Source organism: Triturus cristatus, chromosome 10 (genome assembly GCF_964204655.1).
Source record: "Triturus cristatus chromosome 10, aTriCri1.1, whole genome shotgun sequence".
NCBI classification, from domain to species: Eukaryota; Metazoa; Chordata; class Amphibia; order Caudata; family Salamandridae; genus Triturus; species Triturus cristatus.
In genome coordinates this window covers 301,217,642-301,229,897 of record NC_140593.1, presented here as the reverse complement: position 1 = coordinate 301,229,897, position 12,256 = coordinate 301,217,642, and positions in this window count along the sequence as shown.

Genomic DNA, 12,256 nt, shown 5'->3' with positions numbered 1-12,256 from the left:
TTTCACACATTTTGGGGTGGGAAAGTAGTGGCATCACCGGGCTCACACACATTTACCACCACCCAGCGTTCCCCCAGGTCTCCCGGTAAAAATGGTGCCTCACTTGTGTGGGAGGCCCAAGTACCCGCGGCAGGCAAGGGCCCAAAACGTAGTGAGGCGACATCAAAATGGCCTATCGCAAAACCACCTGGTTTTGCAAGGGGGGTCACTTTGGTTTTTGGCCCGGTGCTCGGCGGCCATCTAGGGAAACCTACCAAACCCATGCATTTCTGAAAACTAGACACCCGGCGGCTTCCAGGGAGGTATGGCTTGCGTGGATCCCCCAACGTTTCCTTACCCAGAATCCCCTGCAAACCTCAGTTTTTGCTCAAAAAATCACTTTTTTCACACATTTTGGGGTGGGAAAGTAGTAGCATCACCGGGCTCACACAAATTTACCACCACCCAGCGTTCCCCCAGGTCTCCCGGTAAAAATGGTGCCTCACTTGTGTGGGAGGCCCAAGTACCCGCGGCAGGCAAGGGCCCAAAACGTAGTGAGGCGACATCAAAATGGCCTATCGCAAAACCACCTGGTTTTGCAAGGGGGGTCACTTTGGTTTTTGGCCCGGTGCTCGGCGGCCATCTAGGGAAACTTACCAAACCCACGCATTTCTGAAAACTAGACACCCGGCGGCTTCCAGGGAGGTATGGCTTGCGTGGATCCCCCAACGTTTCCTTACCCAGAATCCCCTGCAAACCTCAGTTTTTGCTCAAAAAATCACTTTTTTCACACATTTTGGGGTGGGAAAGTAGTGGCATCACCGGGCTCACACAAATTTACCACCACCCAGCGTTCCCCCAGGTCTCCCGGTAAAAATGGTGCCTCACTTGTGTGGGAGGCCCAAGTACCCGCGGCAGGCAAGGGCCCAAAACGTAGTGAGGCGACATCAAAATGGCCTATCGCAAAACCACCTGGTTTTGCAAGGGGGGTCACTTTGGTTTTTGGCCCGGTGCTCGGCGGCCATCTAGGGAAACCTACCAAACCCACGCATTTCTGAAAACTAGACACCCGGCGGCTTCCAGGGAAGTATGGCTTGCATGGATCCCCCAACGTTTCCTTACCCAGAATCCCCTGCAAACCTCAGTTTTTGCTAAAAAAATCACTTTTTTCACACATTTTGGGGTGGGAAAGTAGTGGCATCACCGGGCTCACACAAATTTACCACCACCCAGCGTTCCCCCAGGTCTCCCGGTAAAAATGGTGCCTCACTTGTGTGGGAGGCCCAAGTACCCGCGGCAGGCAAGGGCCCAAAACGTAGTGAGGTGACATCAAAATGGCCTATCGCAAAACCACCTGGTTTTGCAAGGGGGGTCACTTTGGTTTTTGGCCCGGTGCTCGGCGGCCATCTAGGGAAAACTACAAAACCCACGCATTTCTGAAAACTAGACACCCGGCGGCTTCCAGGGAGGTATGGCTTGCGTGGATCCCCCAACGTTTCCTTACCCAGAATCCCCTGCAAACCTCAGTTTTTGCTCAAAAAATCACTTTTTTCACACATTTTGGGGTGGGAAAGTAGTGGCATCACCGGGCTCACACAAATTTACCACCACCCAGCGTTCCCCCAGGTCTCCCGGTAAAAATGGTGCCTCACTTGTGTGGGAGGCCCAAGTACCCGCGACAGGCAAGGGCCCAAAACGTAGTGAGGCGACATCAAAATGGCCTATCGCAAAACCACCTGGTTTTGCAAGGGGGGTCACTTTGGTTTTTGGCCCGGTGCTCGGCGGCCATCTAGGGAAACCTACCAAACCCATGCATTTCTGGCAAGGGCCCAAAACGTAGTGAGGCGACATTTGGGATAGGCAATGTTGATGTCGCCTCACTACGTTTGTGTGAGCCCAGTGATGACACTACTTTCCCACCCCAAAATGTGTGAAAAAAGTGATTTTTTGAGCAAAAACTGAGGTTTGCAGGGGATTCTGGGTAAGGAAACGTTGGGGGATCCACGCAAGCCATACCTCCCTGGAAGCCACCGGGTGTCTAGTTTTCAGAAATGCGTGGGTTTTGTAGGTTTCCCTAGATGGCCGCCGAGCACCGGGCCAAAAACCAAAGTGACCCCCCTTGCAAAACCAGGTGGTTTTGCGATAGGCCATTTTGATGTCACCTCACTACGTTTTGGGCCCTTGCCTGCCGCGGGTACTTGGGCCTCCCACACAAGTGAGGCACCATTTTTACCGGGAGACCTGGGGGAACGCTGGGTGGTGGTAAATTTGTGTGAGCCCGGTGATGCCACTACTTTCCCACCCCGAAATGTGTGAAAAAAGTGATTTTTTGAGCAAAAACTGAGGTTTGCAGGGGATTCTGGGTAAGGAAACGTTGGGGGATCCACACAAGCCATACCTCCCTGGAAGCCGCCGGGTGTCTAGTTTTCAGAAATGCGTGGGTTTGGTAGGTTTCCCTAGATGGCCGCCGAGCACCGGGCCAAAAACCAAAGTGACTCCCCTTGCAAAACCAGGTGGTTTTGCGATAGGCCATTTTGATGTCGCCTCACTACGTTTTGGGCCCTTGCCTGCCGCGGGTACTTGGGCCTCCCACACAAGTGAGGCACCATTTTTACCGGGAGACCTGGGGGAACGCTGGGTGGTGGTAAATTTGTGTGAGCCCAGTGATGCCACTACTTTCCCACCCCAAAATGTATGAAAAAAGTGATTTTTTGAGCAAAAACTGAGGTTTGCAGGGGATTCTGGGTAAGGAAACGTTGGGGGATCCACGCAAGCCATACCTCCCTGGAAGCCGCCGGGTGTCTAGTTTTCAGAAATGCGTGGGTTTGGTAGGTTTCCCTAGATGGCCGCCGAGCACCGGGCCAAAAACCAAAGTGACCCCCCTTGCAAAACCAGGTGGTTTTGCGATAGGCCATTTTGATGTCACCTCACTACGTTTTGGGCCCTTGCCTGCCGCGGGTACTTGGGCCTCCCACACAAGTGAGGCACCATTTTTACTGGGAGACCTGGGGGAACGCTGGGTGGTGGTAAATTTGTGTGAGCCCGGTGATGCCACTACTTTCCCACCCCGAAATGTGTGAAAAAAGTGATTTTTTGAGCAAAAACTGAGGTTTGCAGGGGATTCTGGGTAAGGAAACGTTGGGGGATCCATGCAAGCCATACCTCCCTGGAAGCCTCCGGGTGTCTAGTTTTCAGAAATGCGTGGGTTTGGTAGGTTCCCTAGATGGCCGCCGAGCACCGGGCCAAAAACCAAAGTGACCGCCCTTGCAAAACCAGGTGGTTTTGCGATAGGCCATTTTGATGTCGCCTCACTACGTTTTGGGCCCTTGCCTGCCGCGGGTACTTGGGCCTCCCACACAAGTGAGGCACCATTTTTACCGGGAGACCTGGGGGAACGCTGGGTGGTGGTAAATTTGTGTGAGCCCGGTGATGCCACTACTTTCCCACCCCAAAATGTGTGAAAAAAGTGATTTTTTGAGCAAAAACTGAGGTTTGCAGGGGGTTCTGGGTAAGGAAACGTTGGGGGATCCACGCAAGCCATACCTCCCTGGAAGCCGCCGGGTGTCTAGTTTTCAGAAATGCATGGGTTTGGTAGGTTTCCCTTGATGGCCGCCGAGCACCGGGCCAAAAACCAAAGTGATCCCCCTTGCAAAACCAGGTGGTTTTGCGATAGGTCATTTTGATGTCGCCTCACTACGTTTTGGGCCCTTGCCTGCCGCGGGTACTTGGGCCTCCCACACAAGTGAGGCACCATTTTTACCGGGAGACATGGGGGAACGCAGGGTGGTGGTAAATTTGTGTGAGCCCGGTGATGCCACTACTTTCCCACCCCGAAATGTGTGAAAAAAGTGATTTTTTGAGCAAAAACTGAGGTTTGCAGGGGATTCTGGGTAAGGAAACGTTGGGGGATCCACGCAAGCCATACCTCCCTGGAAGCCGCCGGGTGTCTAGTTTTCAGAAATGCGTGGGTTTGCTAGGTTTCCCTAGGTGCCGGCAGGGCTAGGGTTCAAAATCTACAGCTAGTCACTTTGCCAAAAAAAGGGTCATTTTTCACTGCAAAACCACGTTGCGTTTTGCGCCGTTTCCTGTCGCGGGCACTAGGCCGACCCGCACAAGTGAGGTACCATTTTTCTAGTAGGACTTTGGGGAACGCGGGGTGCGTGGAAATTTGTGGATCCACGCAGATTCCAGAACTTTCCATCACAGAAATGTGGGGAAAATGTGTTTTTTTGTCAATTTTTTACGTTTGCAAGGGATTCTGGGTAACAGACCATGGTGGGAGGCAGTCAAGTCACCCCATCCTGGATTCCCCTGGGTGTCTAGTTTTCAAAAATGTATAGGTTTGCTAGGTTTCCCTAGGTGCCGGCAGGGCTAGGGTTCAAAATCTACAGCTAGTCACTTTGCCAAAAAAAGGGTCATTTTTCACTGCAAAACCACGTTGCGTTTTGCACCGTTTCCTGTCGCGGGCACTATGCCGACCCGCACAAGTGAGGTACCATTTTTCTCATAGGACTTTGGGGAACGTGGGGTGGGTGGAAATTTGTGGATCCACGCAGATTCCAGAACTTTCCATCACAGAAATGTGGGGAAAATGTGTTTTTTTTGTCAATTTTTTACGTTTGCAAGGGATTCTGGGTAACAGACCATGGTGGGAGGCAGTCAAGTCACCCCATCCTGGATTTCCCTGGGTGTCTAGTTTTCAAAAATGTATAGGTTTGCTAGGTTTCCCTAGGTGCCGGCAGGGCTAGGGTTCAAAAACTACAGCTAGACTCTTCGCAAATAAAGTGTAAATTTTCAGTGTGAAAATGTGGTGCGTTCACCTTAGGTTTTGAGCCACTTCCTGTCGTGGGCACTATGCCTACCCACACAAGTGAGGTACCATTTTTATCGGGAGACTTAGGGTAGTTCAAATTTGTAAAGCAACTGTTATTACCTATTGATTTTTGATGCATTTCTCCCTTCCAAATGAAAGACATTGTGTAAAAAAAAAGTCATTTTGAAAAATGACCAATAATTGTCATGCAAATATGAGTATTCCCAATTTCGAAAATGTGCAAATATGCACTGTTTCTAAACTCTGTAATTTGTTCCCATTTCAGAAATACATAGGTGACTTTCATACCGATTTTTCCATGTATACATTTTCCCACAATAATTGCTATATACCCGGAACAAAAAAAAAAAACATTACAAAATGCTGCTCAGTTTTCTACTCTGGGTTCGTTGGGCTCTTGGTGAACCTACAAGTCCTATATGTCCCCACAACCAGGAAGGTCTACCAGATGTAACGGTACATTGCTTTCAAAGAGATGTCATAATTCAAAGAAGTTACAGGTGAAAACGTTGACTCAAAAGGCTGCTTTTTTCAACAAATTTTTAATTTTTCCTATATTTACCTGTAAATTTCTATAAAGAAACCTTGATAGATCTACACAAATGACCCCTTGCTGAGTTCAGAATTTTGTCTACTTTTTGAAAATGTATAGCTTTCCAGGATCCATTATTGTTTTTGTACCCATTTCTACCGTTAACTGGAAGGAGGTTGAAAGCACAAAAAATAGCAAAAATAGGGTATGTCCCAGAAAAATGCCAAAACTGTGTAAAAAATGTTGGTTTTCTAACAAAATTCTGTCATTCCCTAAAAGCTGGAGAAATGGTGATTTCAGCCCCACAAATCCTTTTTTGATACCATTTGCAGAGAAAAACCCAGAAGCTTTCATTTGCAGCCCGTTTTTCCCATTTTTCACAAAAAAAAATTTTTTTGCTGTATTTTGACTAATTTCTGGGAACCCTCTAGGAGAATTCACAAACCCTGGGTACCTTTAGCACCTCCAAGATGTTGGAAGAAAAGGACGCAAATTTGGCGTGGATACCTAATGTGGTCAAAAAGTTACAGAGGCCTAAGCGCGCACTACCCCAAATAGCCCAAAAAAGGCTTAGCACAGGAGGGGAAAAGGCCTAGCAGCGAAGGGGTTAATAATTAGCCCCCTTGGGGCCAAATCCCGGGGGCAAAACACATACAATTTTATAGGGGGCCCAGAGGGGCCCCCCAGCCCTGGGGACCCCCACCCCCCAGGGCTTCAAAATAAATGGGTGGGGGGGCTCAAAGTCCCCCCCAAGCCCCGGGGACCACAACCCCTGGGGCTTTTTATATTGTGGGAGGGGGGCCGTATTGCCCCCCACCTGGAGCCGTTGATGGCCCTGGGGACCGCCACCCCACAGGGCCGGCTCCTGCAGTGTCTCAGGGGGCCCACCCCCGGGACACTACTGTTTGCTATGGCATAGCAAACTTGGTTTGGATTTTGAAAGAGAGAGCAGGAAACGTGTCTGAAACCTATGGTTTTTTCAGTGAATTTCAAAGGTTTTTTAAATGCTAATTCCTAACTATAACGTATCTGAAACCTACGTTTTTTTCAGTGAAGATATATATATATATAAAACTTCAGAATGACTAGGAATTCTTCTTAATCGAGAGACATATGTCTCCAATGTAGGTGAATGACTTACATTTCTCTTATAGCTAAATCGTTATTTTTTCATATTGGAGAAGGGTTTCGCTCAGCACAGGAGGTGATTTTCAATATATAAACCAATCTGTAGAGTAGGCAGACTTGTACAGCTAGAAGCATCTGGTTTATTTCTAAATCTTATAGTTAACGGCTTTCTGATGCAAAAGCAAAGTTATGCTCCCTAGTAATACATTTTACATCTCTAATAGGGCATCGTCAACTTTCTGGCTCCTTAAAAGTAACATTTTAGTAACTTATTGCTTTAATTATATGATGTCATGCAGGCAAATGTGTTGCTCCCTAATACATTAACTCAGTAGCCTGTTATTTGCATTGGAAAATGTTAATGTGTGTTATTAAAGTTTGTAATTTTGTCCAAAGCATTAACATATTTGACCCTTTTAAAAAGTCTATCCTCAGGGGCACAAGTACTTGAAGCACAAATGGCCTGCTTTCAAGTCTGTCAACTTATGGGACACAGGCTTTTCACTGACTGATCCTTAAAAGCCCAGTCTAATTATAATATATAATTATGAGGCAAGTAGTAATCACAAAATAGAAAAAGGAATGCTATTTCATATCCAAATGATGGCTAATTAGAATCTTCTTGATTTATATTGTGCTAATGGACATGGGGTTGCACTCAGAACTGTCATTTAATCATCAGGAGAGTTAAACAGCCCATTGTTTACAAGTTCCTGAATAATCTGGATGCAGGCTCTGTATGTAAGACATCCGGATGCACCGATGCCTTCTATATGCATTGCATGACAAAGATGGACACAGCTGCTGCATTTTATCATTTGTTGTAGCATGTCTTGTCTAATGTTTTCTGATGCGTATCTCCATGGTGGATGAGTAGAGTAGTTTGCAAACTTTTTCTTAATGATGTCCATTAGAGCAAAGGTAAGTTTGATCAATATGACAGACTGTGCAATCTAGGGATTAGCTCTGTATTAAGCCAATAAACGAGCATAGTGAGCGCTTAACACACCGTGTATCCAGTTTGCGAATGAGTAATACTCAAAGCATAGGTTGGCTAGCCCTATGGGTCACAGAGCAAACCCCTGATAGTCTGGGGACAACAGGGTTGGTTTCAGTGTTGGAATGCCAGAATGACCTTAAACTAATCCATCCCTAAAAGTATTGAATGAATGTACATGATTTGCTGCTCCTGAGAATTCATATTTCTAGCTACGATGCCAGGCTCTGGATTTCTGGATCACTGCACACATTGCTATTCAGAACAGCGTTTTCTCCAATTTAGGGGCAAACATAATGCTGTAAATGTGACCTCATTTTGAAATTGTGAAATATAAAACAGTGTTGAGGTGGCTGATCTTCCCAAACGCTATACAAGAGGGCATGTGCTGGCATTAAATCAGTACCAATGGCTGCCCTCAGTTCCCAAACCAGCAATATTCACCAGTTAAACTAAATAAATATTAATATTTATTTGAGAGGAATGTTTTATATTCACCCTAGATGCATAATTCAATTTATGAAACTACTGCCTTCTCATCAATCCCTTCACATCTGTGCTATAGGTCTGTTCGGGCGGTTTATACGTGCATCAATCTACCCCAGGGCATTTGGAACACAGAGGATCGAGGACAAGGCCTTTTGAGGGACAGAAGAAAGGAGGTTTTGGGGGAAAGAAAGCCTCAGAGATGACTTTGGAGGGAAACAAGAGCATTGGAGAAGGAAAATAAGGCTCAGGTAGACACGGTTATAGGAGAAACCAATGAGCACTGGGCTAGGAAACAGATACAATGACACAAGTATATTCCACCCAAAAATGCCAGAAACATGTGTGATAGGTCACCTGCACAACCCTCCTATTGAAGTACACTGTCAGTGTATTGTGCCACCGTTAAGGCTTTACTCCAGTCTCGCAAGATTGGATCCGCAAAAGGAGAACAAAAGGTACACAAGCAACTTGAAGAAAAGTCTCTGATGTCCTTGTCTGAATGGCTGCTGGACCAGAAAAAGGTAATGCAGACAGAATAAGTATCAACAGCAGCCAACGAGAAACAGTAAGATGCTGATTCAACAATATCAGAGAAGGAGGAAATATCATACCACTGATGGAGGTTGGCACCAAGGTACTGAGGGAAACAAAGATCTGATAACCACAAGGACCATCCTATGGTCAGTGTGAGGGACTATCAGAGCTCAACTATGCCCATGAGCCAAAGCAAAGGATGCACATTCCAGAGAAAGCCTGACACTGCTTCAGCGCTGATCCCAGAATCGTGGCAAGTGGCTCAAAGCGGTGGGTGAGACTGTGAACATATAGAGCAATACTCTCACTGTCCCTACCACAAGCACTGGGGAAGATATGGAAGTCAATCAGTTATTCCAGCATCTTGGTGATTGCAAGGGCTTGTAACATTTCAAAACCCTGTGTATCATTTAGTGGTAGGCGTAACTGGCATGATTCTCTCTTGGTTAATTACTTGCAATTATGCGTAATTGTGTGCCAAACGTAATTCAGCATTTGGCTATATTTTCTAAGTGTAAAATTCATCCTTCCGTTAAATATTGCCCATAGAAAGCATTTTGTGCTAAGAAAATAGAATTTAGGCTACAGGACACGAACAGCAGTATCCAGCAGCCCCTCATTCTCTCCTAGGGGCATATCATCAAGCCCTGGAGATAAAATTATCGCCCCTTTAGCGTCCGTTTTTGGATGGAAAGCGGCGATAATTTTATTGCCTAATCAGCAAGGTCACGCTATCGCGTGAATCCTTGCATGATCGCCCTTTTCCCCAACGCCCATCTTTGCATCTCTAATGAGATGCAAAGTGTGCGTTCCAGCCTTGACATAACTGGAGAAATGTTGCTAAGCGACATTTCTCCAATTATCAATGGGCACGCTAACCTGCAGAGCGACAAGCAAAGTAGCGATAACCTCTGTTATCGCTACTTTCCTTACGCCTGCTTCAAAACTGACTTAGCCATGATATCCTATGTAAGGTGGATATCATGGCTAAGTATGCCTTGCCCTATCAGCAAGCTTTCGCCAAACCTTGTGCGATTATCGCTGTATTTCCAGCGATAATCGCACAATTGGCAGCTTGCGCTCTGAATTTTATCACTTTGGAGATAAGCGTTGCTGATAGCACGCTATCTCCGCGATAAAATTCAGAGTTGGCCGGCGATAATTATCCTTGCGTTAAGAGCGCTGAGCGATAGTTATCGCATGGCCTTGATAATATGCCCCCTAGGGGCATATTATCAAGACAGGCGATACAATTATTGCCGCTTTAGCGGCAGAAAATTGCTGCTAAAACAGCAATAATGGGCTTGATAATATGCTCTATGGAATTCCAATTGAAGCCCATGTTAGATTTGAAGGACATCAAACCTGAGCTTGAATTGGAATTCCATAGAGCATATTATCAAGCCCATTATCGCCGTTTTAGCTGCAGTTTTCTGCCACTAAAGCGGCGATAATTGTATCGCCTGTCTTGATAATATGCCCCCTAGTTCTTTGTTCCTATGCTCCTGCGGTAGAATTTCTACCCCAAATTACTCAAAATGATGCAATCACTTAATTTCCGGAATAATGCAACACAAGAGTACTGTGTAATTACTGAAATGACTGATTAATACAGCGTAATTAAAATTTCGCCGACGCCTAATATCAGTTTGACAAAGGATCCTAAAAACACAATCCATACTACATTTAATATTTATTTTTTCCCCCGAGAAGGGCTAATGTTAATTTCCTTGAATGCTAATTTCAATCGCACAAAAACTGATCGTCTAGAACTGTGAAAAAAGGACTCCCTTTCCCTGTGTATTAAAAGATCCAAAACTCTCTTTTTCATTTTACTGCATTTAGTTCATTAATACAACGATCACACTACACAGTGTTCTCCAAGTTACCAGTTCTTTCCAATAGGCTGATCAGTTACACAGTTCAAGGTAAGGAAAGACCTTTTCTAACTAGAAGGAGACAGCAAAATAACCCAGGACAGTGCGTTTGAATCAGAAACGCACAGCCAAACAAGAAAAAAAGATCAGGAGCAACACATCCCAAATGAGAAATAGCACACTTAAAATTAATACACTAGAAAGGCTCACAAACCCATCTCTTTTATTTGGAATCACATAAGATCAATATCTCCTAAGCATCAGCAAACTCATAGCTCACACAGGTTAGTCGAGCGCCTACAAACCCGATCGCCATACACAGAGAACCAGTACAAACTAGGGGTGGGCGGAATTTGCGAAATTCACTTTCGCAAAATATCGCGAAAATGTTAAAAATCTCCGCAAACACGCGGAAATATCGCAAAGATGCAAAAGTTTTTTTCCCGCCGGTTCGCAGGAATTTTCTGCGTGGTCGCGGCTCGCCAACTTACCCATGCGTTTGCTCGCGGCCATCTTGTTTTCACTTGTCTCGCGGTGCATGATCGCGAGAAGAAAGACGTGATCGCACGACGCATGACGTTCCTGCGGGCGCGAACTGTCGCGAGACAGAGCAAATGGCTGCCAACAATCCAACATCTCGTGGAGAACACGACCGGATCGGGAAAACTTGTCGGCGAATGCGGGGATTCAGGTAAGGCGATCGCGCGCACACAAGAATGTATTATTTTACAACGCGAGCAAGAAACAAATTATCGCTTAGCTGCGGAATGTGGAAATTTTGACGTTTTCGCTCTTTCCACGGAACGCGAAAATGCCAAATTATCGCAATTTCCGCGAACGGAACGGAATTTTTGCCCAGGCCTAGTACACACCCGTGGAATGTTGTTGGAAGACCCACTCCCTCTCATGGGCACAAGGAGAGCACATGCCCGCCAAATCACCCACGCACACTGACGTGGTGTGGGAATTAAACGGCCGAGTGGAGAACCCCTAGTTGGATGAGTGAAAACTGTATGCGAGTGCTGCGCACATTTGCAGGAGGGGAAACAATTAACAAACGATGAGATGTCCAAATCGTCGGTAATAATACCAAACAAAGTGTACCAACAATGAACATTTTTGTAGGAACTATTTGCAGCCTGCTGCCGTTTTATTTCATTTGATAGGATTAGTAAGAAATAGTACACATAGGACTAGAAAATTATATTCGATTTTATACCAGTAATATCCAATACATAAGTGATACCAGAATTGTATAAGTTAATAATTAAAATGTATGTATAATTGGTAAATTGGCACTAGGACTTTAGATTAATGGCTGCTGGCACTCTCACACTCACACCTTCTGGCAAAAATTACTTCTGCCGAAAATCACAGAAACTAACCGTGCCTCTTCGCACGGTTTAAGCCCACTCTTCATATCATTAACCTCTTACACTGCTGAAGATGTTATCAAGATTGAATTGAACGTGTTATAGAAAATTGACATCTGTAAATGTATCTCAGGAAAAAATCACAATTCCTCACTCTCTTTAGTCATCTGCCTCCCTGAAATACACCTGGATATAACGCGTTTTTACTATTCGTTTAGCACTACTTGTGTCCTTGTATTTCACGAGAGTACTGCATTGTGTAGAAAAGTGAATGCACTCTTCTTATCAACAACATTTCACCTGCTATTGTGCGTCTCTGGCATACGATGTATATATGAGACGATGCATCATAGTATAATGCACTTATTTGTAAGGCACACGTTCACTCCCTCCTTGGGGCACCTTGTCAGTGAATGACAGATGTTTACTGTTTCCCAACTCAATACAACTCATTGTATCGAACGGGGGATGGCGAAAGGTGGAATGGGTCTACTGGGATTAGAAGCTGTGACC